The 25924-nt window shown below is 39.7% G+C and overlaps 1 protein-coding gene across 4 annotated transcripts in view; it reads right to left on the bottom strand.

The window, feature by feature from the left end:
- The window catches only part of LOC131693853 (talin-2), a 202212-nt gene extending 176769 nt beyond the window's left edge, over positions 1 to 25443 (bottom strand). Inside the window, exons 1-2 of one of the 4 annotated variants that reach the window (XM_058982065.1) lie at positions 11435 to 11485; positions 10645 to 11041 (exon numbers count right to left, since the gene is read on the bottom strand). The gene's annotated coding sequence lies outside the window, so the exon portion shown is untranslated. Of the gene's footprint in view, positions 1 to 9058; positions 9383 to 10644; positions 11058 to 11434; positions 11486 to 25247 lie in introns of those variants that run through there. The other 3 variants (XM_058982064.1, XM_058982063.1, XM_058982066.1) reach the window with 3 other exon arrangements.
- Positions 25444 to 25924: the final 481 nt, after the last annotated feature.

Genomic DNA, 25924 nt, shown 5'->3' with positions numbered 1-25924 from the left:
AGAAAAATAAATACCTACATTGCACTGTGTATTGAAATATGGAATTCTCCTTCAACGATGGAAAAAATGCGAGCATTAGTTATAAGTATGAACTATGACGGCGCCCGTCGGGTCCATTTGCGATGCAGTTTATGGGGTGCCACAATGTACAACCTCGTAATCAACTTTAGCGCTCAACAGATATGACTATATCACATAACATAGGGAATTAAGATAACATGATTAGTAGTGGTCACTGGTGCTCCACCAGCAGAACCGATAACCCTTATCAGTGTGTTCTTGACAGAAACATTTATTTGTCGCGACTAGAATTTGATCCATTTATCAAACCTGCATAGTAAAAAGAGAACAATAACGAACATAGGAACACACCGTACTAAAACGTTTTCACCTTGGAAGCGACACGATTTATGTTCAATTTGAACATTTTTCATAGCGAATGAGTTAAAAGCGACCGTTAGCTAAAGCAACAAACTGTAAACAAAGCTGTTTTTCAATCGACTCAATGATCTAGAAGAGACGGCACAGTAAGTACGAATGAAAAACCCTTATTTTTCAAATTCCAAGAAACAGTTGGTTCGAATTTTGTACCATGTGGATGACTTGGTTTAAATAGAACACATTCATTCACAACTTCGTCAAGCACTACCGAGAAGGTGATATCACCTTTGCATACATTTCAAACAAGTTCAGTTACAAACCATCTCATTCATAACTGTTTAGCGACTCAGCGTCTCCACGAAACCCCGTAAGGGGGCGAACGATCGCATCTTGCAACAGCTTTCGGAACGCGCAAAATTGTCAATCGATCGCTGCCCACGCGAAAAGGTCGGTGGACGGGGCTCCAATCTAGCCAATTGAGAAACATCAAACAGCAGGCACCTTTGACAAGTGGTAACCATGCAACTACATACACCACTGCCTGCCGTAGCGCAGAGCAGCCATACAAACAAACAGACACACACGCTGAACTACACACATCATAGGCCAATCAGATCCCATCGAGTAGGAGTGTTTGCTGTTTTGTTTTTCTTCGGAAACGGAGGTTATTTTCAGGAAATTTATTTCCGATCGAATTGTAATTCTAGTCCAAGCAGCTCATCAAGTCAAGCTTATAAATATTCTGCCCATCAACATCGTCATGATCGTCGTCAGGCAACAGCAGCAGCAGCAGCACCACACTGTCGTCATCCTACAGTTCATATGTGAAACCGAGCCGGCCCGGGCAAAACTGAGTAGGTCGAAGATGGAAACCGATGAAAGTGAAATGCACTGAGGGGCTCTCCACTGTTTGGCGTAAAAAATGTAGGGTTTTTGTTGATTGAATATTTTATATTTCAGTATTAATTCTTCAAAAGAACTAAAGATATGCTCGTAAACTTATTTCGCTATTTATTTATTTTCTAAAATTTTCTGGGTTAAAACTATATTAAATTAAGAAATATCAGCAATGAGCAATTTTTTACAAAATCTACTGGCATTTTTGAAAAATGTACGTTGATTTTTCTTGTTTTAAAAAACATTCCTATATTATTAATTTGTAATATCATTTTGACTGGCATGTTGAGGCATTAGCAGATTGTACTAAAGCTTGAACTGTTGTTCATTCAAAAAAATTGCTACGATGAAATGATATTTGACCTCTTTATCATTGGGTAGTTTGTTTGAAATCGTCCATAAGAATTAGGTTATATTTATGCATCATCCAGACAGGGCCGTAGCGTGGTCTTCTAGCGCTCTTTGCTCCACTTTAGAGTTTACATTGCATTTGTTTTTCAATTTAAAATGTACATGGAAATGACACACTGACACAAACTGAGTGAACAAGGTATTCCTTTCGATAGGACAAAGTTCATTCGGGAATTAGAAGGACCAGCAAAAGCATCGTTACTATGCAGCTTGCTAGTCTTGTTTGCTGACTTGACTGACAAGGCATTTTTGGTTAAAACCTATTGAGAACGGCGCCCCTTGCAGACACAACGGGCGAAATACACAGATGAAACATAATAAATACATCAAAGAGATTCTGATTTCCATTCAATTTCGAAGTATGTATGACATTTATAAATAAAATGTGGAAACTAATTCTCAGACGATCTTTAGAAAGTGACACAAAAAATCACAATTTCTCACCTTATTTCGAACAAAGCTTACAATATGGAGTGCCAATAGGACAGTGACTGAAGACGGCTGTAACATTTTCTCGGAAGACTGTAAAATAAGTTAACGCTAGGTGTTTGAAGGCGACGGACAGAGCAGTTTTCCGGGAGACTGTACGTTAGACCGGCACAAAAATCGACTTCTTCCGAAACACCGCTCAATCAAACGGCGATTGTCTTCATGAACTTTATGCCAAATATGAACTTGATCGGTTGCTTGTAGATTACTTACCAGATTTTTTAACTTTGTATGTGAAAATATATGAAAAAACCGCAATAGAAACAATAAATTCAGTAAAAATGCCAGTATTATCCTGTGCATCCCAAAACCTGTAGATATATAGTTTAAGGTGCCAGAATCAAAGTTACCGAAGATCTAATTTTACAGTAAAAAGATATTCAAATATAAAGTTAGGTGTGGCCTCTCTTTCTAGCAGATGCTTAGAATAGGAAATTTCGGTTGAACTGCAAAGTTAAATAACTTTGTCGAAGACTCTCCAATCAATATGGAACCTTCAACAAAGCTGTTCGTAATAAAATAAGCTATGCAACCGTAAGTTACTGTGAGATTTTTTTTTATTAAATTTTGAGTTATTTCCGATTTTCTTTATATACTACGACAGAAACTTGAAAACTTGAATTAGAGCTATCGGAAAAACTCATATTTTCCATATGATTTTTGGTTCTAATAACCATTTGAATTGGCAGTGTTTCGAAAACAAATCAAAATTGTTGCCGGTCTACTGTAGACATGTAAATCAATTAACTATGTAGACGATTCATTGGGTGATAGGTGATTACTTTTTGGTGTACTATCGCCTTACTTTCTGTCTCTTCAACTTTTCCCCTTTCGCCGGACTCTAGGACCGTACATAAATGAACTAGATTTAAAAAGACCTGTTCTAAAGAGCTGACACAGAAATATTCAGTTTCGATGGATATTACCAGAGCGCACCCAAATAAGCTCAGCGTTGTGATATCCTATTTACTGCAAGCTAATGATATAACTAACGACAAGTATTTTATAAAGGACCACCGTGTCTACATTCTCGCCTACAAAGTAGAGATCGACGGAGTGATCCCCGATGTTTTTTTTTAAATACGTCTTAAAAGCCGCTTTTGGCAAAATATACGGCTATAGTACTTCACTGCCATTAAAATTCTTTTTGCTGCTGTTTTTGGATTCAAAATGCTGCTTACTAACAAGACGCTTTAAAAACGATTTATGAGTGCTGATTAAAAACAATAAAGCATAAATGCTAATGCACACTTTCGCAGAAAAACTGAAGAGCGACACCATGCACTACGACAAAATGATGAGTTCTCTTGGCTCAAGAAGAGCGCGACTCTGCCATCCCTTTGTTACTGCATCTAAAAACTATAATCAGATTATATTTCTTAAAAAGGCAAAAAAGATTCTCTGGAGGGGAGCCAGTAGGTCAAACAAAATAGATGTTAAAATTCTATTATTTGGTAAACTCACTTAATCTTCTTTTATTAATATTTTAAGTACGTTCAGCTTCTTGTAGTTTAGATGGTTAACAGCAACAGATTCTGATCTTTAGATACGGGCGAATGACCTAATGGTTAAAACCCAAATAAACAAATACAAATACAATCTGTAGATGGTTCTGGCAAAGTCCGTTTCAGTTTCATTTACTGCGTCGGCGAAAATCTCAATTGAAAATCGGCGCAATTCGAACGGTACTTTGCCGCTGTTTCTTATCTTCTACTCGCATGTTTCTGTCTATTGCCTTTGCCTTCTATCTTCTGTATCCTGCCTTCAAATTACTGCTTCGATCCTTCTATATATAGCGTTCTGCCTTCTATCTTTTGTCGTTTAACGTTTGTCTTTCTGACTTTTGCATTCTACCAACCTTGCGCCTTCGAACATCTGCCTTTTGCCCCTGGCGTTCTCCATCCTAATTTTTGCCTTCTACCCGCTGCCGATTGCCTTCTACTTTTGTCTATTACCTTCTGGCTTTTGCCCTCTGCCTTCGGCCATTTGCGTTATGATTTCTGCCTTTTGCTTCCTGCGTTCTATCTTCTGTTTTCTGCCTTCTACTCTCTACCTTCTGCTTTCTGCATTTTGCCTTCCACTTCCTGCTTTCTGTTTACTGCTTTCTGCCTTCTATTTTCGGCCTTTTGTCTTCTGTTTTCTGGCTTCTAATTTATGCCTTCTGCCTTCAGCCATCTACTTTCTGCTTTTTGCACTCTGTCTACTTTCTTATAACTTTTTCCTTTTATCTTCTACCTTCTGCTTTCGAGTTTCTGCCTTCTACCTTCTGCTTACTGCCTTCTACCTTCTGTCTTCTGTTTTTTACCTTCTAGTTTTTGCGTTCTGCCCTGTAATTTCTGCTTTCTACCTTCTACCATCTACCATCTACCTTCTGCTTTCTGCCTTCCACTTTCTACCTTAGGGCTTCTTCCTTCTGTTTTTTGTCTTCTAACTTCTGTTTTATGTTTTCTGTCTTCTAATTTCTGCCATCAATCATTTACTTTCTGCCTTCTACCTTCGGCCTTCTCCCTTATGTTTTTTGCCTTCTGTTTTCGTCCGTCTAATTTCAGCCTTCTGTCTTAAACCATCTACGTTCTGCTTTCTGCCTTCTACCTTTTGCCTTCTAACTTCTACCTTCTGCCTCATGCCTTCTGCTTTCTGATTTCGGTTTTCTGCCTTCTAACTTCTGCCTTCTATCGTCTACCTTTGCTTTCTGCTTCCTATCATCTGCTTTCTGTCTTCTACCTGTTGTCTTCGGCATTCTGCCTTCTGTCTTAATTTTGCTCGACGTCTTGCATTAAATATATAAATTGACATTATGTGACTAATAACTGAAATATCATCATTTAAGCCAATATATTCTGATTCCTGAAGTAGGAAGAGCTATAGATAGAGTAAATTAAAATTTGAAAAAATCGGAAACCAGACTGTATTGAAAATTAGATAGCTGTCTGTTTACTTGTTTTTTAGTACTCGCTAAGGCAGATGGAAGCTTTGGGAGTAAGGATGTGCAGAAGTTTTACAAAACGATCAACAACATGAGGAGGACAAGCACCCGGACGCCGGTCATGATGAACGATCGGAACGGGAATTTGTTGCCAGATCGTACAGCACTGTCTGCGAGGAACCCTTGATGTTGATATTGAATGGACAAACGAGTAGAGATGGCACAAACAGAATGAGAATTAGGGATGATGCACAAGCACACTGGACAGAGTGCGAAAGGCTACTCGAAAGCTTAAAAACGGTAGTGAGGGATGGACGTTAAAGAAGCAGACTATTTAATGCTCGGTGTGTTTGAGAGAAGAATTCTGCGTTCAGAAGAATATGAAGAATGGCGCAGATGCATGAACCAAGCGCTGTACCAAGCATACAAACAGGCTGACATTGGAAATTTCATGAAACACGGCTGACTACGGTATGCTGGACATATAGTGCGAATGCTGGTACATATAAAGTGAATCATACTATCGTTCACACCATTGTGAAGGAAATCCTTTGTAACCAGAGATATCACGTTTTCGGCACGTTGTGCGGCTTTGAAGCTCTAGCAAACTAAATCATCTTTACACGTTACATAACACAAACATTACATTAAATGTGGTTGAATATAAAAACAAAGACTGAGAAATTAAATAGGATTGTTTTTAACTACGAAACACTTAGTCTCATTTATACTTCTGCCCGAGCTAGGGCTACAAACGAGAAAGTTAACTACAGGCGTACGGCTAACACTCCTTCGCATGCATTGTGATTGTTTCAAGAACAAAGCAATTTAAAATTCTATTAAAAAAAGCGAACATCGACTGTAAAACACGACTCCGACTCAATACAGTGGTTGTTGATTTCAAATTGTGTGCCCTGCGACCGAGTCTTCATGATGTGCAATATTTCCTGAAGAAGAAAATGGATCGTATGCCTACGAAAGTCGCATATATCCAGTGTCACCATCTGCGCAATTCAGTTCTAATATCATTTAAATGCGTTAGCCCAAGCAGAAAATGTGCTTTGGAAGAATAATCTAAAACATGTGGTTGAAAGCGAGAGCGCTGGAATTAAGATGTCCGTGTATGTAGGGGTGATCAAATAGAGCAACGTATACACGATCTGGCACCGCGTACCTGCCCTGAGTTCAATAAAAACTATTAATTGACTATAGCTGACCTGGTGATAATATTATACTTAAGCTAATAAATCGAATCTTCACTCTATTTTCATCGCTTTATTGCACTATTTATCAACGAGGCTTATATTTCGCTACTTATGATAACATGATTTTTGAAGATTCGTCATGTTCAAACAGCAGTGTAAAACACGAAAACTATTTGTTTTAACTAAAACTGTCACGTAATAAACTTGTATTGGAGTAAAAATGGCAAAAAAGTATTATTTGTGCTTACGTCCAATAATATAGCCAACGACTATAGAATTCAAATCACATGGATATCAAAGTAATATAAATCACCCAATGTACCAATCAAGAGAAGTTTGTTTCGTGCCAGTACACCAGACGATACACCATGAAAAACCTTACGGAGAAGGTGCTGAAGAAAATGTATGAATTCAGAGGTGCTTAATGTAACTCTCTGCTCTGACAGTATTACGCACGAGTTTACGAACTGGCTCGTACTGAACTAGTTCGAATACATCATCTTTGATCATTTAATCCTCTCTCTAAGTATCGATACATAGCGTAATTCCAAATCTACGGACAGGAACGACTAGGTTTTATGGGTATTTCCAACGATTGAATCACCAATTGACTTAAGTATAACTCATAGTAGCAGCATACCAAGAGGCAAGTTCGTTTTGAGTTATGCGAGCTTCTAGAGGAACCCGTTGATGGAGTGTTGAAATTCCCAGACTCAAAAAGCTATGTAAATACTCGTCTGAAGAAAATGAAGTATTCAACTAAAGTTCTTTTGACACAAACTTTCCACACTGCACGGAGTCATCACCGACAACAACCGCAGATTTCATTTCAGGTGGTTCTGATTATTGGGCATTTGTTCGTAGAATTATGACAACCGAATCGATCAAATGGGTGCTTGAAAACTTTACTCCGTATCAGTCCACGGGAAATATGGAACAAGATTAGTTCTTGGGCTGCAACCGAGCTTACCAACCATTAAGCAAATAGATTTCTGCCGGATGTGAATCAGAAATTTTCGAAGAATTTATTGCATTCTACCAAGCACTGATATAGTTTCTAGTCAGGCCAACGGCTGGACATTGCCTACTGAAACATAATTAGTAATCGGAAATTCATATCATCGGGATTTTGGTTCTCCATACGAACATAGCTACAGGGAGCTTAAACTCAAGGATATATTATTGTTACTGACCCAGTGTGGTGAACAGCTACAGGCTTTATCAGAAGAGCTTATTAATCCTTCGTGAGTGAAGAAACTAAGTAGTTTACTTTTTTGGGTTGTATTTGTATTGTGCTATCATTTCCAAGTTTCCTACCGTATTCTTTCATTTTCCATTCTTTTCCAATCAGGCAAATTATGAGACTATATGACAAGACACAAATCTCCTAATAACAAATTGCTCCGCTGTGGACATCAGTGAAGTAAGCAAACAATTTATCTGTCGCTTGTTCCTCATTAGGCGTACAGACTCGTTGCCTCTACCTACCATGTGAAATAGTGAAAATTGTCGATTCACAGCAAAAGCAGACCCCACTGCGAACTAATTGTGTTGCTATTGAATTTTAAAAATACCCCGTAAGATCAGCTATTTGGGAAGTGAAACAATTATTAAAAACGCTGTATTGATTTTGTTGGCTATTTTCGGCAAATTTGAGACTAAGAGAAACGAAAGCAATGAAATTGAAAGACGGATAGGTATTCTAGAGCGAATCAGTTATAAACTTAGAACGGAAAACTAGAACTAGGCAGGCTCATATGGGCATGATCGAAAGAGAAATGTGAAGAATTCTTTGCCTTCTGCAGAGTAGGAGTTGGGCGTTGCACCCAAGTCTACCGCATGGTCTATGGTAGAACATAACTCATCATCATGTTTTACCGCCGACGCCGGCGGTAAAACATGATGATGAGTTATGTTCTACCATAATTCTAGTTTTCCGTTCTAAGTTTATAACTGATTCGCTCTAGAATACCTATCCGTCTTTCAATTTCATTGCTTTCGTTTCTCTTAGTCTCAAATTTGCCGAAAATAGCCAACAAAATCGATACAGTAGAACCTTGCGGCAATTAAAACATAGTAACAATTATTAAAAGTGCTGATGGTCTTGAATCTGGCAGAAATTAACACCCTACAACTGCTTCATATTTCTCATAATGTCCTAATTATGCCCAAATACATTACGTAAGCAGTCATTCCATTTGCGGAACTATACGCAGCACACCGTTGATTGCGACAACATTAAAATCAGCATCCCCGCATATATTGACAATGACCCTATAGAAGTACGCTTACACGATTTATCCCCACGCACTCATGACGTCGTGATTGAAAAATACATTGCAAGATACGGTGAAGTGGATTGGAGGAACTTCTTGCCGGGTGTTTCAAATAGTATTTGTGTGGTGAGAATGCGTCCTAGCAAACCAATCCCTGTATACGGGACCATTATATGCAGATCAACCGAAAATGGGTGACGCGCCCAGGGCAGATTGCTTCCTTCAATCCGTAATCTTGTGCTAAACCACAAACGGCTGCAAAAACTATAACTATGAATCTGACAGGAACAAATATTCACTCAACAACAACTGTCCCCAATATCTCCAAGCCAACAACCAGTACCACCAACGCAGAAGCAAGCGCCAAACAGGACGGATTCACAATAGCGATCAATAAAATCAGGAAACAAACAAGAATAACCGACCGTGAACACCAAGAAAGTAGTACCGATTGTTGGGTTCTAGTCCTTTACCTGGCAGGGTCTTCGATAGCGGGTGCGTAGGCAATCACCAAAACCAACATCGAGCGGGTGAAGCTTCAGGTGGATGGGGAAAGGGGCATGCATCCAGCATGCAAAACCAATTGTGTCACTCCAAGTGCCAAATCCTTCCAAAGGGACAAGAGTTTCTCCGCAGGAACCACACCAAACGCACTTTTAAAACGGCCACCGGATTACTTTCCGAACAACACCTTTATTCTAACGAACATGCAATTTATTCTTAATTATAATTACACTTAAATCTAAACGAATTAAAATTCCGACGAGCGGGCTTCGACCCGTGGTAGTCCGTGACCTGGTTTAATTCCAACTGCCGCAACTGATCCGAGCACGTCATCAGCAGACCAGTGTAGCACGATCGGGATCGCTCTCCTGCGATGTTTTATCTCGGGTTGAGTATCGATCACGCTCTTATCAGCCTTCCTTATCACCCCACCGGGGAAGTAGCACGGGCAACGATACAGATGGTGCTGACGGTGATCTTCCTTCGCGTGATGTGCAGTAATCTCTCACTCCAGTCTCTTGTTCTGTTTCGGATTATCATGATGATCGGTGTCCACATGCTGATGGTACAGGAGAGATGATCATCACATGTTGAGAGGATTATTATCCAGGGTTGTAGGGTAGGGGTATTCTTCCTCGCGAACACCGATAACGCAATGAATGAGAAAGATAACGCTAGTAAAGACAGCTTCACCGCCAAGAAAGAAGATCTCAACACGCAGCAGTAAACGGCGTTAATGAAACCCAACTATGTAATTTTCATTCCACCATTTTTTTCATTTTGTAAGAAAAAGAAACAAGATGCATGGCTCAGTTATGCTAACGCTGTGTCAAAAAAATACAAAACGGTATGCCGGAGATCAGATTTGATGAAAGTAAAAAAGCAAAATCTTGGTACTACATTACATGACTGATCTTCTGTTTCGATACACTTCGAAGCCGATTCTTAGTGACTGGACAATAGCAAGGTTATGATACCATCCTACTGACCACAAACAATGCAAATCAAAAACCAGATTCGTACAGGTTGAGTGATTTCTCACGAACCCATGCTATCATGGAATCATAGTGGGATAGTTGAATTGAAACAAGGTAAAAAACAGTTGCCAGATCAAATTATTCAATTAACTAAAACTCAAGTTGATTTATTATTTTCCTGCTGGCTTCTAGCTGAGCCACAATGCCTTGCCATTATTTCATCTAAAACTAATTGTTACTCTGTCCTAAGATGAGCTCGCTGTGAAACCCAATCGGTGCACCCCTTCTCATTCCAACACAGCACATATGGAGCACAGGAAACGGACCAAATCGATTGAACGATCAGACGCAACAAAGTGTATGCGGGGGAAACTTGAAGACCGGCAGCACAATCAACCAACGCTGAGCTTGCCGGAATGCAGCGAAAAGAATAGAAAAAGACGATCGGATCAATAGGAAAAACCCGGTAACGGCATGGAAAATCGATAATTTCCATATCCAATGCATGCACATGGGTAGCTAAATGCTAGGTCCAAAGAAAGAATACAGGAGCCGCAATCGGCCGCGCGGTGACTTACATGTTTGGATTTCGACCGACTGCCGGAGTTTTGGTTGTTTGGATTGGGATAAAATTTTCCTCTGTTTCGGTCCAATCGAAATTTAATCGCACTCGGCACGTCGATCCGATCACCTTGGGTGCCTTCGATGCGTGGTAGGATCTCCGTTCGCGTTCTCGCGGTACGACGGCGGTGTTTACGTGGGTAACCTCGATACCCGTGTGTGCATGTGTGTGGGAGGTGGTTTGATTTGTCTCGATCTGCTCCTGCACAGATTTATTCCACGTTTATTTTTAATTTTGAAATATGTGCTCTCACTTGCTTCACTGATGGTAGGAAATTTTTATCACTTTTGAAACTTTCTTCTACGGAAACAAACCGCTTTCACTACAAAATAACTTCAATCGGCATAGAAAACCTGCAAATCACAAAAACTATCAAAATACAAAAAATGACATCATCGAGCCAATCTTCTGTTTCACGTTGTGAACATTGCGCCAAACGGGTTGAAGATATGGTGAATCTGCACTCTTGATAACAACTGTACAAATCGTCAATCACAAAGCGATTTTATTGAGTCGTTTGACTCATTCAAGGACACAATTATCCGGGGTCAAACTATGGCAAAAACTGTTAATTCGCTGTCGCCTTCATTATCACACTGCGCTATTCCATAAGTGCACCCAGATTGCTTCACACCATACAACACACGCGCGTACGTCTACAACGGAAAGGGGGTGTAGTACAGCTAATTACGCTGTGTGGGTGGGTGGAAGGAATCGAATGAGACGGGCAAAAAAACAAACAGTACCGAGTTTGAACGGAGCTGTAAAAATCGCGCGCGACTTACTGTACGTGCTGGCAGTTACTGAGCGCGGTTCGATGCTCGCTCCACCGACTTACTGGCAGCCAGAGCGGTTTGATCATTGAGCTGATGACGCGGCGACGATGATGATGATGACTTAACGTGGATGGTGAGTAACTTACGGTGAGAGTGACTATCAACATGTTATACTACGATGAAATTGAAGATTGAGTGATTGGTGCAGCGGACCAGGAGTTGTAATGGGTAGGATCTAAATGACTAACAATATAGTAGCTGGCCTGAAGACACCTGTTTTGTTCAAAATAAAATCCATGCTGAAACATTATTTAGCAAAATGTAGCTACCAGAAATCATTAATGAATACAGATGTTCACATGTCTCACCGATACTGCGAGAATCGTCTCGCTCAACTATTTTGATCCAACGGGCATACAGAAAATAAGCAGTCAAAATCGCCGAAGTCGGAAATTAAAGATAGGTATTTATTCAAGAAAATACATGGAAATTAAACGTTGGCGAAAAAACTGTGAGGAATCACAACGAAGGTTCATTTCAGTTATTGCAATTCAAAGGTGTTTCGAAATTGGTTTAAGAATTTCAATCCCTTAACTTTCAGTGACATCTGAAAATTGAAATTTAAATTTTGATGTTGAAATTACCCTAACTAAATATAATTAACTGGAAAAAGTACAGATAAAGCTGTATTTTTTGTGAATTTCGATAGTGTCGGGCATTAGGCCAAAAGCAGTTAGGCTGCATGCTGAGAGGCCAATATCCATTCGGCCGAATGGGCTATTACTACTCATTCTTTAAAAATCTTTGGTTGAATGTCAGGTCGAATGAACCATTACACCGAAAGCCATTAGACCGAATGAGTCATTAGGCTGAACGGGTATTAGGCCAAATGGACCATGACATAAGATTGAAAACATTACTAGCTATTTAGTGTCCAAGAGCAAAAGTAATATTTTATCTTCTCTTTTTAACTAACGTAGGTTCTCTGATATAGAGGCCTATAGCGGTTAGCGGCATCAGTGGGCAATCATGGGAATCGTTTCATGGCACAATGTTTTACTGTATGTATTACTTATCACATGATTTACGGTTTTTGGTGAAAATCTGAAAGACAATCATTTATATATGTTTCCTTCTTTAAAACATGAGCTGTTCTTTCCGATTTTAACGAACCTGCCATTACTGCTGCTAGGGTGTATGCCCTAGTTAAGTCCGAAGTATCGTTAGTGACATCAAACAGTTTTCATCTGTTTGGTTGATTCAACAGATCTTTGCATTGCGGCCTTTTATGGGTTATGGACATAAATCTTTCTTTGTAAACTTATTGTCTTCTTTAACCTTCCGGAAGTCGCGCTAGTGCACGCTGCTCTGAAAATCTAGCGAAATCGTCTTAGAGCAGCTGTGGCTGCTCGTTCAGTGAGCAATTTGCGCGACTTTCGGAGGTTTAAATAACAAACAGTTCAGTTTTCAATGGACTCAAGATTCATAAATGAAGACAACAAAAATGTCAATGTGTTTTCCAGCAATTAAATTTTGTTTTCTATATTCATTGAAGGATTTATGAATAAGGAGTTTAAAATAGAAATATTTTAAAATTAGCATGAGATGAGTTTTTAACAGTAATGATCAATTTTTACCAATCAGTCAGAAAAGCATGGTTGACAAAACGGCTAGTTGATAACATTGAAAACGATTTTCGAGTGTTAGTGTCACAGTAGCAATTGATATTGAGTGATGCGAGATGCCCTTCTATTCGCGTAGTAGAATATTCGTGAAATTATGCGAGATGCGCTTCTATTCGTAAAGCGGACACCTGAATACAGTGTCTTCATATAGTGAATAAGGTACCGATTTCATTTAGACAGTTGGTTACCGCAGAAGAGCTCATTCGCCGAAACAACTTGCAACACTACACTGAGCGAGAAATCTTTCAAATCTAAATGTATTTGATTCTACATTCTGGCGTGGTGGTACATAGAGTAAGGCGCTTGTTTGACGTCCTAATAATCGTATGTTCGATTCACACCCAGAGTCTACAGTATCAGCAGGATCGTAGTACTACAATTGTGTTGATAATTGGCCTAATAAAAAAGACTAGCAAGATTTTGTAAAGAGATTGCAGTTCTTTTTTACGATTTAACACCGCTTTTAAGGGGCTCTGGCTGTGGTCCACTAGGAGATTGATAACAGTCTATTATCTTACTCTGGACAAAGGCCGTGTGGCATCCGGCGGGTTGAAGTATCTCAACCAAGAGTTGATCCACTGGGTTCCTGTTCCTGTGTCGTAAGAGGCGACTGAAAACAGGAGTCCCCAAGTCAAGCTGTTTCTCCGTGTCGAAGACTGAATGGCTGGCAGGACTAAAATATGCTAATCACGACTAAAATATGCCAGTCGGGTCGTGTGAATCTCTGACACAGTGGACGTTTGTTTCTTCGCAAATCGTGGAATTCAAATGATGGTCATGTCCCTAATATCCATTTCAGTGTTCGCTATAGGCGATTATAAGCCAACGTGTTTGGTATCTTCTAGTTGCTGTGCTGATGATGAAACATGTAGTACAAATTAACCTTCAGTATAAAAGTACAGTAACTATGAATCTATCCCGCCTTGTGCAGGAAGGAAAAGCTTCCATAGTTTTGGTTCAAGAAGGAAACTGCTATGTTGGAAAGCTACTTAACCCCGTCTTTGTAGCTTTCAACAAAAATGGCATGACAAATCCACGTGAAATGCCTCGTGCATGCATCCCCTCATAATCGGCTATGATGTAAATGTCCACCACATAATTTGGGGCAGCTCAGACTCCTCTACTCAATTGTCTTTTTGATACACACTTTCCAGGCTGTACAGAGCCATCATTGACGATTGCTGACGATAGATGAGTACATAGAGGCTAAGCTGGGAATACGAAGATCTCAGGATCGAAACTGGAAGTAACTGGTAGCAGATAATATTAATAATTGATGTTCAGAAAATAGGTAACTTCAACCTCAACCCATGAAACATGACGTCCGATTTGTACGTATATGGCCTCCACTTTTGTTCACATAGAAGGAATCTGTGCATTTTATACAAACAATTTATATTGTTTAAGAGTGCAGTTAATTAAATTGCAACTTATTAAAATGGCTCTGCCCACAGATCACTACTTCATCATTTCGGACAGCCTGAGCTCTATCGAGGCTCTTCGTGCGGTGAAGCCTAAAAAGCAATTCCCGTATTTTCTGGGGAAGATACAGGAGTCCTTGTGTACGTTATCTGAAAAATCTTATCAGATTACCTTTGTTTGGGTCCCCTCTCATTGTTCTATCCCGGGCAATGAAAAGGCCGACTCATTAGCAAAGGTGGGCGCATTAAATGGTGACATATACGAAAGACCAATCTGCTTCAACGAATTTTTTAGTATTTGTCGTCAGAGGACACTCAACAGTTGGCAAACCTCGTGGAGCAATGGTGAACTTGGACGATGGCTACATTCGATTATCCCAAAGGTATCAACGAAGCCTTGGTTCAGGGGCATGGATGTGGGTCGGGATTTTATTCGTGTAATGTCCCGACTTATGTCCAACCACTACACCTTAGATGCACATTTGCGGCGTATTGGGCTTGCGGAGAGTAGTCTGTGCGCTTGTGACGAGGGCTATCATGACATCGAGCACGTTGTCTGGGTATGCGCCGGGTATTTGGACGCCAGGTCTCAGTTAAAGGATTCCCTTCGGGCCCGAGGTAGACCACCCAATGTCCCAGTCCGAGATATGCTGGCAAATCGTGATTTCCCCTATATGTCCCTTATTTATACTTTCATAAAAACGATAAATATCCCAATTTAGCCCCTCTCTTTTTATTTCTCGTTTTTAGAAGTTTCCTCTTGCCGTGTGGAACCGATAAGCTTCAGACTGCCACTATGTAACCGCCGTCGCCCTTATCACTACGGAATCTGAAGCGAGAGCGACTCGAGGTCCGAAGGATTCCCTTTGAAGGATTCCCCGCGGGTCCGAAGAATACCATCCGCCAATCCGACCTACTAGACTGAGGTGCAAATTTGTTTCGCTGATCTCCCGTTTGCCCGAAAGTTGCAAGTTCTACTCTTCTCTACCGGTCACCATCTACGTTTTCTCTCCCCTGTCCTTGATACAACTACTTCTACACCGATTTTGGAAATGACCAAGCATAAGTATCCGATAAAAAATCAAATTTGTATTCCGTATTCCTAGTTTTAAGATAGTTGTAATTTCTACTCTTTGTTAAAACTATTGTCCCCCATCTTGTAAATAGAATTGTATCCCTAGTTTTAAAACATCTGTGAAATTTTTCATAAATATTTGTTCCCCCTTTTGTGTACCAAACTATATTGTTAGTTTTAAGATAACTGTAAATATTTCCTAAAAAACTATTACTATTGAATTCCTTGTTTTAAAATTTTTCATAAAAAAAAAAAATCTTTTGCCCCCTCTCTTATATATAGAATTTTTTTTTCTAGTCTTAAGATAGCTGTAAATTTTTTCTCTTTTATAAAAAAAAATATTTCAACATTGTAACCTCCTAGTTTTAAGATATTCAAAATGTAAAAACAAAAGAATTCGGCACCGCCAAGCTAACGCATTTGTGCCTATCAAATAAACGAAATGAATAAAAAAAAAAAACTTATTAAAATGAAACAAATGTTGGCTGGGGCGTATCTTGTTTTTCGCGATGCGATTAACCATGATTTTCTCCAGAAATATAGGACCTACAACATTGTTTCATGAACCAAAATGTTTGTAAATTTTGACTCGCTCTTCTCACCAAAATGACGGTATCGGCTTCGAGTTTCAAACAAATAAATAAAACGAATTTTGAAAAATTGTAGGTTATACGACTTTGAATATCCACCTTTCACTTATGAGGATGCAAAGAGCTTTAAACTGATCAGTCTTACCTCCTTCCTTCTCAAATCAGTGGAACGTTTAATCGACCACTACCTTCAGGATGTAGGCTTGGGCGAACACCCGTTTCATGCAATGCAAACCAGCAGGGAAATGTACCACCATCGTGTTAAACAATGCTGCGTCTGTTTTTCGCAAAAGAAATCAAGTTGAGCAGTTTTCTTGATATTGAAGGTGCTTTATAGAACGTGTATTCCGAATCCATTTTGGAAGCAGCACAAATTCACGGAGTACCATCATATATGACAAACTGGATACACGCAATGCTTAGCAACCGGCATCTGTGCTCATCTTTAAGACAAGTAGAGTTAAGAAAACTGAGTGTCTCAAAATAGCGTGCTGTCACCACTTTAATGGAAGTTCGTCGCCGCTGGTTTGTTGAAGAAATTTAATGAGCTTGGTTTTCCGACATACGGTTTCGCGAAGATTATCATATAATGATCACCAGTATTTACTTTAACACACTTTTTGATTTGATGCAGCAAGCCTTATATGTTGTTGAGCAATGGTGTCTTCATGTTGGACTGTCAGTTAATCCAAATAAAACATCAATGGTGCTTCTCGGGCAACGAAGGATTACAAACGGAGCTCGTCCATTGCAGTTCTTTGACTCTGGAATTATTGTCGCAGATCAAGTTGGGGTAATTCTTGACTCAAAACATAATTGAACAGCTCACATCGATTTACGGATCAAGAAAGTTTGCATGGCCTTCGGCCATTGTAGACGAGCTTTCGGTAAATCTTACTCAAACCCAGGTACATTCAGTGAATCTACACAACAATTGTTAGACCAATACTGGCCGACGGGTGCCTTGTTTGGTGACAGAAGGGAGAAGTTATGACAATCCAATCAAAGTTAAACCATCTTCAGAGCATGGTCTTGATGGCGATGACTGGTGCGTACTCGACAACACCTACTGCTGCTCTGGAGGCTCTATTGAACACAAAACCACTAAATGTGTTTCTGAAACAAAAAGCACTTTCTTGTGCATACCGTCTTAAGATTACTAGGCTCTGGAACAATAACCCAATAAATCGTGCAACTAGTCCCACAAGGCCACCTCAAATGGTTGATTGAGATGAGAATATACTTGCCCCCAGTGACCTTCAACTCACATGTAGTTTTCCTTTTAGAACTTTCAATGTGACCATTCCTCTTCGCGAGCAATGGCTGTGTGGCTGGATGAAGCGACAACTTGAAGAATACGTAGTTTGTTATACTGACGGTTCTCATTTGGAGGGCCAAACTGGTACTGGTGTCTATTACCGTGAAATGAGACTAAACCAATCTCATTCTCTCGGTAGATACCGTACCGCATTCCAAGCAGAAATCTGTGTGGCACTTCTACAGGGAATTTTCGGCAAATTAATCTCTTTTTACTCTGACAGCCAGGCTGCTCGGTAGATTTGAGATCGAAATTAGTAATCGCAGGTCAAACTCAAATCGAAGAACTTAGCCTTTCAGATGTTAACTACCCTCTATGGGTACCCGGTCATTCTGGTTTTACTGCGCTGCGACTGGCTTCGTTGGTAGAACCAGTTTCGAGCACTGCCGATGAGTTAGATAAAGTACAAGACTCGCTCGTGGGCTGCATCCGAACATGCCAACCATTGCAAACTTGTGTCTAAACAAGGAATTGAATTTTCTGCCGGATTTGAGTCCGAAAATGTCAAAGAATTTGCTGCATTTTTCCAAGCATAATTGCAGTATTCTAGTCAGGTCACTGACTGCTCACTGCAAACTCAATTATCACATGGCTACTATTCAACGCGTTGAGTATTATTCGTGTGATCTTTGTGAATCTGATTACGGAACATCATATCATTTGATATGTAACTGCCCTGCTGTAGTGCAATTCTGCAATTCGGATTTTTGGTTCTCCATACATAAATGAGCCTATGTACAGAGAACGGAAACTCAAGGATCTGCTATTGTTCGTAATCCAGTGTGGTGAAGAACTATACTTTAAGACGCATTTGAATGACAATATCTCTTCGGGGTGTACTCGTTCTGTTATCTCAATAGCCCCTCGGGAGTGATCATATATCCGCTCCCTGCTTACAGGGATGTTATGCACCTCAGAGCAAATAAAGAGAAGAATAACAAACGCTCTTTGCATTTTTCATGCAAACCACCGCTCTTCTCTTTCACAGCAAACCTCTTCACTCCGATGCGTGTTGCTCCCACACGTGTAGTCTACTCCATGGCTGCACGCCACAAAGAGTAGAAATAAAGAGGCTCTTTAGTGTGTATCTTGGTCCCACGCGCACGTAAGTAGAGAAGGCAACCAAAAAACATTTTTAAAACGTTCTTCCGATCAAACTTTATCTGAATTGTAGTTTGATTCGCCTTCTTGCCTGCTTTCCAGTGAGGGGGGGCACGAAAAAGTGGCTCTTTAAGGTGACTCTTTGAACGAAATTGTGCAGCTCTTGGTTGATAGATCTTACTCTTTTTCGTTTTCAAGTTTCTCTTTGTGCGGTCGTTCTGCACATCGCAGTGCTTTTGTGCTGCTCTATTTTTAATCGGTGTATTTCGCTCTTTGTGGCTCATTGTGTGAGCAAATAACAAGCCTGCCTGCTTAAAATAAAATTTTAAATCCCTCCAAGGGCTAGAAGTTTCATTCCTCTAATAATTCAATTTTTGGTCTTTTGACTTATGTGCCTTATTTAGGACCTTATTTAGGACTGGTGGTATCCAACGGGGTAAAACGATCGAAAATGGTGAGTGAAGCTAAGCAATCATGTGAAAAAAATTCCCCCCGGAGGCGAGATTCGAACTCGCAACCTTTGAGACTCCGGCCCAATGCACTAACCTTTATGCTATCCCTGGGTATGGTGACATCCCAGAAAGAACATATGATTATCCCACTGGCGACGGTGATCGTACCCTGCCTGCAAATCGAGAATCACACACAACGGCAGCTGATCACCCCAACACATTTGATCTATTTAATTTCCCCGCTAGATACCAAGGCCCGGGTTTTTATTATGGTCTGATGTCTAATTTTTAGTTCATTACCCATCGTACTTCGGTGGGTGACAGAGCTAATGAAGACTGTCTATTTCTGGTCCCTTGCCCAGTGAACAGAGGTATGACGGGAGCGAACCCGCCCGTTCGAATTAAACTAAAAATTCAATTTTTGGTCTTTTGACTTAAGTGTCAATACCTTATTTAGGACTGGTGGTATCCAACGGGGAAAAACGATCGGAAATAGTGAGTGAAGCTAAGCAATCATGTGAAAAAAATCCCCCCAGAGGGTTTCATTCCTGCTATTGTATCACATGCAGATCGTTCAGTATTCCTTCGAAAGTGCAGAATGCTCTGTTTTAAATATTTTGTGTTTTTTCCTTACCCCTAACCTTACCACTTCCCCAATCCTTCCCGTCAGGGAAATGATGAAAAGACGATTCTTGGAAAGGTACAAATCTCCGATCAACATGGGGAACGCTCCATTTGAGCCAGATGCTACTGATTACTGATTCTTGTTGTACATAGTAAATCTATTAAAGAATATGCGATAAGTATTTTGTTTTAATAATTGATACCACATTTGAATTTATTTCCAAACATGAGAGTCATATGAACTATAGTTTACACTGTAAGTATTGTATCTATTTTTCACAATAAGTATAGAAATGTATTGTGTATGTACATGGCGATTCCTAGAGTCTGTAGATTTTAACAGTCCCGTACAGAGGGATGCGCTGAACTGCATAAAATTACTAGTTCTGGAGAAAATTTCAATTCTAGCCTAACATGTCAAATGGTCCTAAGTGAAAATGACAATTTCTCTTTGTTTACTTTCTCTTTCGCTAATAACTCGTCCGTTTAAACGTTTGTTAATTAACTCTTAGCATAATATGCTAGTCGAAATCAGCGTTTTACGATATATCCTGAAACAATATTGAAAAGTTTTATGCTGACGCCGTAATAATCGAAAGAGAAAGTAAACAGAGGCTCTCATTTGCACTTAGGACCATTTGGCATGTTTGTCGAGAATTGGACTTTAGTAACATTGCGAGCCCCTCTTTGTTTACTTTTCTCTTTCGATTACGTCACCACAAAACTTTGCCCTGACTTTTCAGTACACATCGAAAACCGAAGCACTATGGTCCCAAAGCCATAGGAATATAAAACTACTGGCGCGAATCAAATAGTTAGCTTTAGATTTATGATTTCTTTGGCAAACTTTGTTAGTATTTTATTGGAAATTTTTCCGAATTAGATTAGTCCTTTGGGTGCTCAAAAGACTAATCATTTGAAATTTACCTGCGCAGTGTTCTACAGTGTTATAAAACATTTAAAATAAAGCAACTATAGGGCGAATGACCCATCGAAGTTAAAGCCGCAAGAATCAATTCAATATAAGGCTATCTATAATATTTAGATCGTTATGAGCTTTTAAAGATTTAAAGTAAGGTGGCTCTTGAAAAATTGATTTTCTTATGTGATGTGTAATGTAATTAACACATCGAAAGTTAAATTCTCGCAAATTTTCTAGAGCTTTTTGGAACTTTCATTGGCACACACTTTTGCTGTAGCAATGAAGTTGCAATCTCTTTTGTTTGGACAGTTACAAGTGATTTTCACTACAAAAATTGGTCTTCTTCAAACCTTAATATCTTCAAGGTTTGCTATTCGATTTTTAATCCATCAATTCCATTTGAAAGATCGACAATTTAATAATTTTTCGGAAATCAATTGATGTAATTATTTTTTAAACGATTTATGTTTTTAACCTAAATTGTTCATAACTTTTCTAATAGAAGAGATGACAACCCCATGAGCGAAGTCAACACTACCTGTCCAGTGGGCCGATTCGAATTAAATCATATTTCACATCTCCGTAAAACTGTTGGCATTGCACTGGAGAAATGCACGAAGAAGTGAGAATTCTACAGAACTACGTATGAATTTGATGAAAACTTGAATATAATTGAATTTGCTGATTTTTTTCTATCATTCCATCCCATTTCACATAGTTTTTTATATGATTAAAAGTCCTTGTAACATTTTCGAAATCACAAGTTGAAAATAGAAACTTAAAAAATAGGGTTCCATTTTTGATACGGTTCCGGTTTTGGCAACTGAAATAAAAATGATTGTTGCCAAAAACGGAATCCTACTGTATTTCAATTCAATGCCAATTTTAATAAATCAATTTCAGGTAATTTTAACATATTTTCACTAAAATGCGTTGGTGAAATGGATCAATTAGCTGAAATACAAACCATGTAGCTTTCAAATTCAGTTTTTCAATAATCATGCAGACAAAATGGATAAAACTTTTGCATGAAGCGAAAGATACAATTTTAAAATTTGATAATATATCAACAAGTGAAGGCTTTTTAATGAATATTAATGACAAAATAATGATAATAAAACGTGAAAAAGTTCCTTCTAATGCAGACATTTTCTAATACTTTTTTCATATTTCTTTCATATGAATAAGGGGGAAATAATCGAGGTCTTTTGAAAATTTATTATAAAGTTTTGGCCCCGAACGACAAAAAACCTGGTACCACCACTGCTCCTATAGAAGTTTAATAATTATTGATTGATTATCAGTCTTCGGAAAAGTTATAGGCAATGAAATCACCTTCCAGAATCTCATATCGAGTGTTGTTTTGACACCTAGATTCATAGTCAAATTAGTTTTTCAAAATAAATTCTTATCTCAACAGATTGTCATGTTCATAACTTGATGAACTCAAAAATTATTAATTTAAATTTTGTGTCATATTCTAACACCATAACCCAAAATGTTCTTTAACGAAAGCTCTAAAAGTGATAGGAACAACAACGGTTGAGCTGCTGTGTTCCAAACTCAACGTTATTGTATGGTGACATGCCGCGGATCAATGTGATAGATCAATTATTACTGTAAGTGGTAAACAGTTCCACCTTTCGAATGAATCGAATCGCGTCACCCTCGGAGAACGCAATTCAAACACACAAACTCATTAATGTTCGCGCGCAAAAATGTTGAGTGAGCTACATTCCTTTACAAACAGATACATGATATCATCGCATAAACGACCGTGCGCTTCTGGTTGCTACCGAACAGATCGAAGATAATGCGCCCAGGAATCGCATTCGCACTTACACCGAAGTTCCAGTCAGCCACTTTGAGTTCTCCGGCGACTGTCTGTAAACAGCCGTTCCAGCAATCGCTCGAAATGTGACTTAATCAACGCGAGAAAGTGACGATCACGACTTTCGCGATCACGGTCGCCTGCAGTCATTGGCATTTGTATCTGCAGAATTCTAGTGAATTCTCTCAAATCAAGATATTAGCTGCGGCACTGGGAGGCAGCTCGCACACCAAATTACACTAAAGCTCATAGCCGGATAGCGTGGGATTTTGACCGACACCCCCAAGACTGGTTCCCCAATTTTTCGCAATCGAAAGACCTCACCCGAGGAATTCGATTTCGCTCCATAGAAAAAAGAGGAACAAACAATTTTCTGGAGTAATACCACTCAACCAATCGCGCAAATTAGTTTCTACCGTGGAACATGCCGTGAGTGGGCTGATAATCGGGTTTTTCAACATACTATACCCAGACCCATACACACGCACCTATGCTCGTGGGTTGTCGAAGAAACAAGTGCAAGTTCGCAAGGCGTGCGGCTATGGAATTTAACACCACCCTGGGGTAGCCGGTACAGTTTCGCGATCGAATCTCGTCGAATCGCGCCAATCTAGGTTACACAGAGGGAAAAGTGCTCGGCTTCATTCATAACGACCAGGCATACACACACCGGTCATAAAGTCAGCCCGTGCCAGTACGAGCGCAAAGCATGTTCCATATGGCGTTGGAAAGTGGTCCACCGGGCCATATGTGCTAATAAACGGTTGCTGAGGTAAAAACATGTGCACCGTTGATGCTGCACTGACTGGTCGGCTGTGTGGCCCTGGCAAGGCGAACCGGTCGGCGGTAGTTTTCGCGAAAAGTGATAGTTATTCTCTTTTAGGTTTTTTCTCTGTGAGGTTATACGAGGACTCGGGAAAGCGGACAGGATGGTGTGGTTTTACTTCAGATTATCGAAGGTAGACGACGGTTGCTATCAATTGCTGGATGTTTTTCCCAAATTTGTTAGACTGGAACGGCATGGGTTTGATAACAATATCTAAGTCATTTGGAATAATGAATAGTTTTGACAAAACATACAAAACAAACTAATGAAATAATGTCCAAAACGGTTGTCCGAAGCCCAACCACCCTCTTGAGTGCCATTTTATCTAATAACGTTTTAGACTACCGTATATTTTTTTAAATAAACTGTAGATTATTTTAGTAGTCCACCTACCAATAATTAGGTACCACAACGCTCAATTCCATGAATACTTGAAATGGAGAGAGAAACGCGTATTGCAAACTCAAAGATTAACGTGTAATGCCCTAAAATAAACAGCTAGTGTCGATTTGGCCGACCCTCGGGCAAAAATAGCACAACATGATTTCATATTTGGCTAAAATTAGCCACGCTTAAGTATACGGTTGCCGCACAATGCTACCTACCGAGTGAACAACAACATCACCACGATCCAAGCGACTCAGCCAACAATCAACGGTGATGTTTCATTCAGGTTTTTTTTTTATTTTCCACCAGCCGAAGCCGCCGACGCCAAGCTGGCAAGCAGTCGGGAAAGCGTTATTTTCCGACCTCGAAACCGTACGCAGAGAAGCGCAGATCTTGAATTTTACTCTAATACGAAACGCAAACGTCCCAAGCGCGCAAGTTAAAGTACAGAGAGTTCTATTTGCAGGCCAAGATAGATACTGTAAACATTAGTCTCCGGGGGTAAAAGTGGCGTTTGTGTAATTTCAAACTACAATTTGTTTTCAAGCAAAAAATCGAAAAATGACGATCATTAATTAGGTACTATTTTTCCATCCCAGACATCATACTGAGATAGCTGGCAACTATAGATAATCCCGGTGACGATTGCTAGTAAATGCAGTCTACGCTCTCGAGTGTCAATATGCAATACAGTTTCCCAATAGCTGGACGCTTAAGCCACTAGAACGATTATTCAAGCTATGCAAACGGAGCAGAAGCAGTCCACACGGTTCACCCTGGCACGGCAAACAGTTTGTATGTATTTCAATTTTTTTTTTGCTTTTTGGTCGTGTGCCACGATGGTGTTTTTTATCATCACTTCATGACGCTGATCAAAATATGAATCACTTCATTTCCGCTTGCACCAGTAATCAAACGAATGCACTGAGACCGAGTCCATTTTAGTATCGTTCAATTTTCTTATTGGAAATGAGAGCGGATGCTTCAGACGTCCTTGAGTGAAATGATTGAGAATCCTATTTTTATTGGCACTCCAGTTGGCAGTTTCAGTGTAATCAATCGGTTGAAAATCTGCACACCTCTTTGGGTAGGAGCAATGATGAAACTCAAACGCAGCTCAATAGCTCACGTCTCTACCGCCAAATAAGGAATCTGTTGGAGATTTACCGTAAATTGACATATTTGCTAATAGCAATCGCGCCGCAATACAATGCCATCGCTAACAAAATATAGCAGATTGAAATTTCATTATCCGTAGCGAATTGACGTAAGCGCCTCCAGACACAGCACGGGGATTATTAACTTTTTATTTTTAACGTCTTTATCACATATTTTATCGAAGCAAAAACAGCCTGCCAGTGCAAAAAGAACTTTAACGAATACACATCGAAACCGAAAGAGATAGGAAAAAATGGCGGATGATGTTACTTCTGTCCCGATCGGATCGAACCAGATGCAAAAGTTCCGGCTAATTTACCGTTATTCTTCACCATTTTCGGTAGATTCGACACTCCAGTCGCTTATATCGCATCTTCAAAAGTGATAACATACCTTTTTTAGCGAGCCATCAGGTTTTTTTCACAGGGAAAACACAGAAAAAAGTAGCACTTTGACACAAAACGCCCTTAAACTGGCATACACACAACTATACACACAGACTGGTCTTCATCTTTCGTTCGCCTCTTTCGCTCCACACAGCCAGCCGCAGCGTAAATGGATGTGATGTTTACTTTTTTCCTTCCAATACACACGAACCGAACCGAGAGGAAAGCATGAATGTAATCACGTATATTTGCGACTCGGGTACGGTAGTGTACGCACCGTACTGACAAGCATGCGCCGACTGCCCGCAATTTATGGTCGTGTGTGTGTGCGCGAAATTATGAATACAGTGTATAGGGAGGGAACGTCAAAATCGATACGATATAGTTACAGGGTTGGATAAACCAAAGAGAATAGGGAAAGAGACGAAGAGTGAAAATCAGTCAAAACGGCAACACGCCTTTTATGATGATTTCAACACTAGAATTTTGGCAACCGCTTCTATAGGCAGCACTTTAAATGACTCCTATTATATTTTGAAAACAAACCGTATGTCGATCGATGGATTTGTTTATCAAACGATGTGCATTTCGAAACAAAGAGATGAAATAATTCTAAAGCTTATTTTTACTCATACATATACTCTAGAATGCACCTTACAATCACGATTGAACTAAATTCTGATG

Source organism: Topomyia yanbarensis, chromosome 3 (assembly GCF_030247195.1).
Source record: "Topomyia yanbarensis strain Yona2022 chromosome 3, ASM3024719v1, whole genome shotgun sequence".
NCBI lineage: Eukaryota > Metazoa > Arthropoda > Insecta > Diptera > Culicidae > Topomyia > Topomyia yanbarensis.
The sequence above is the reverse complement of the archived record's forward strand: the minus strand, read 5'-3'. Positions and strand labels throughout refer to the sequence as shown.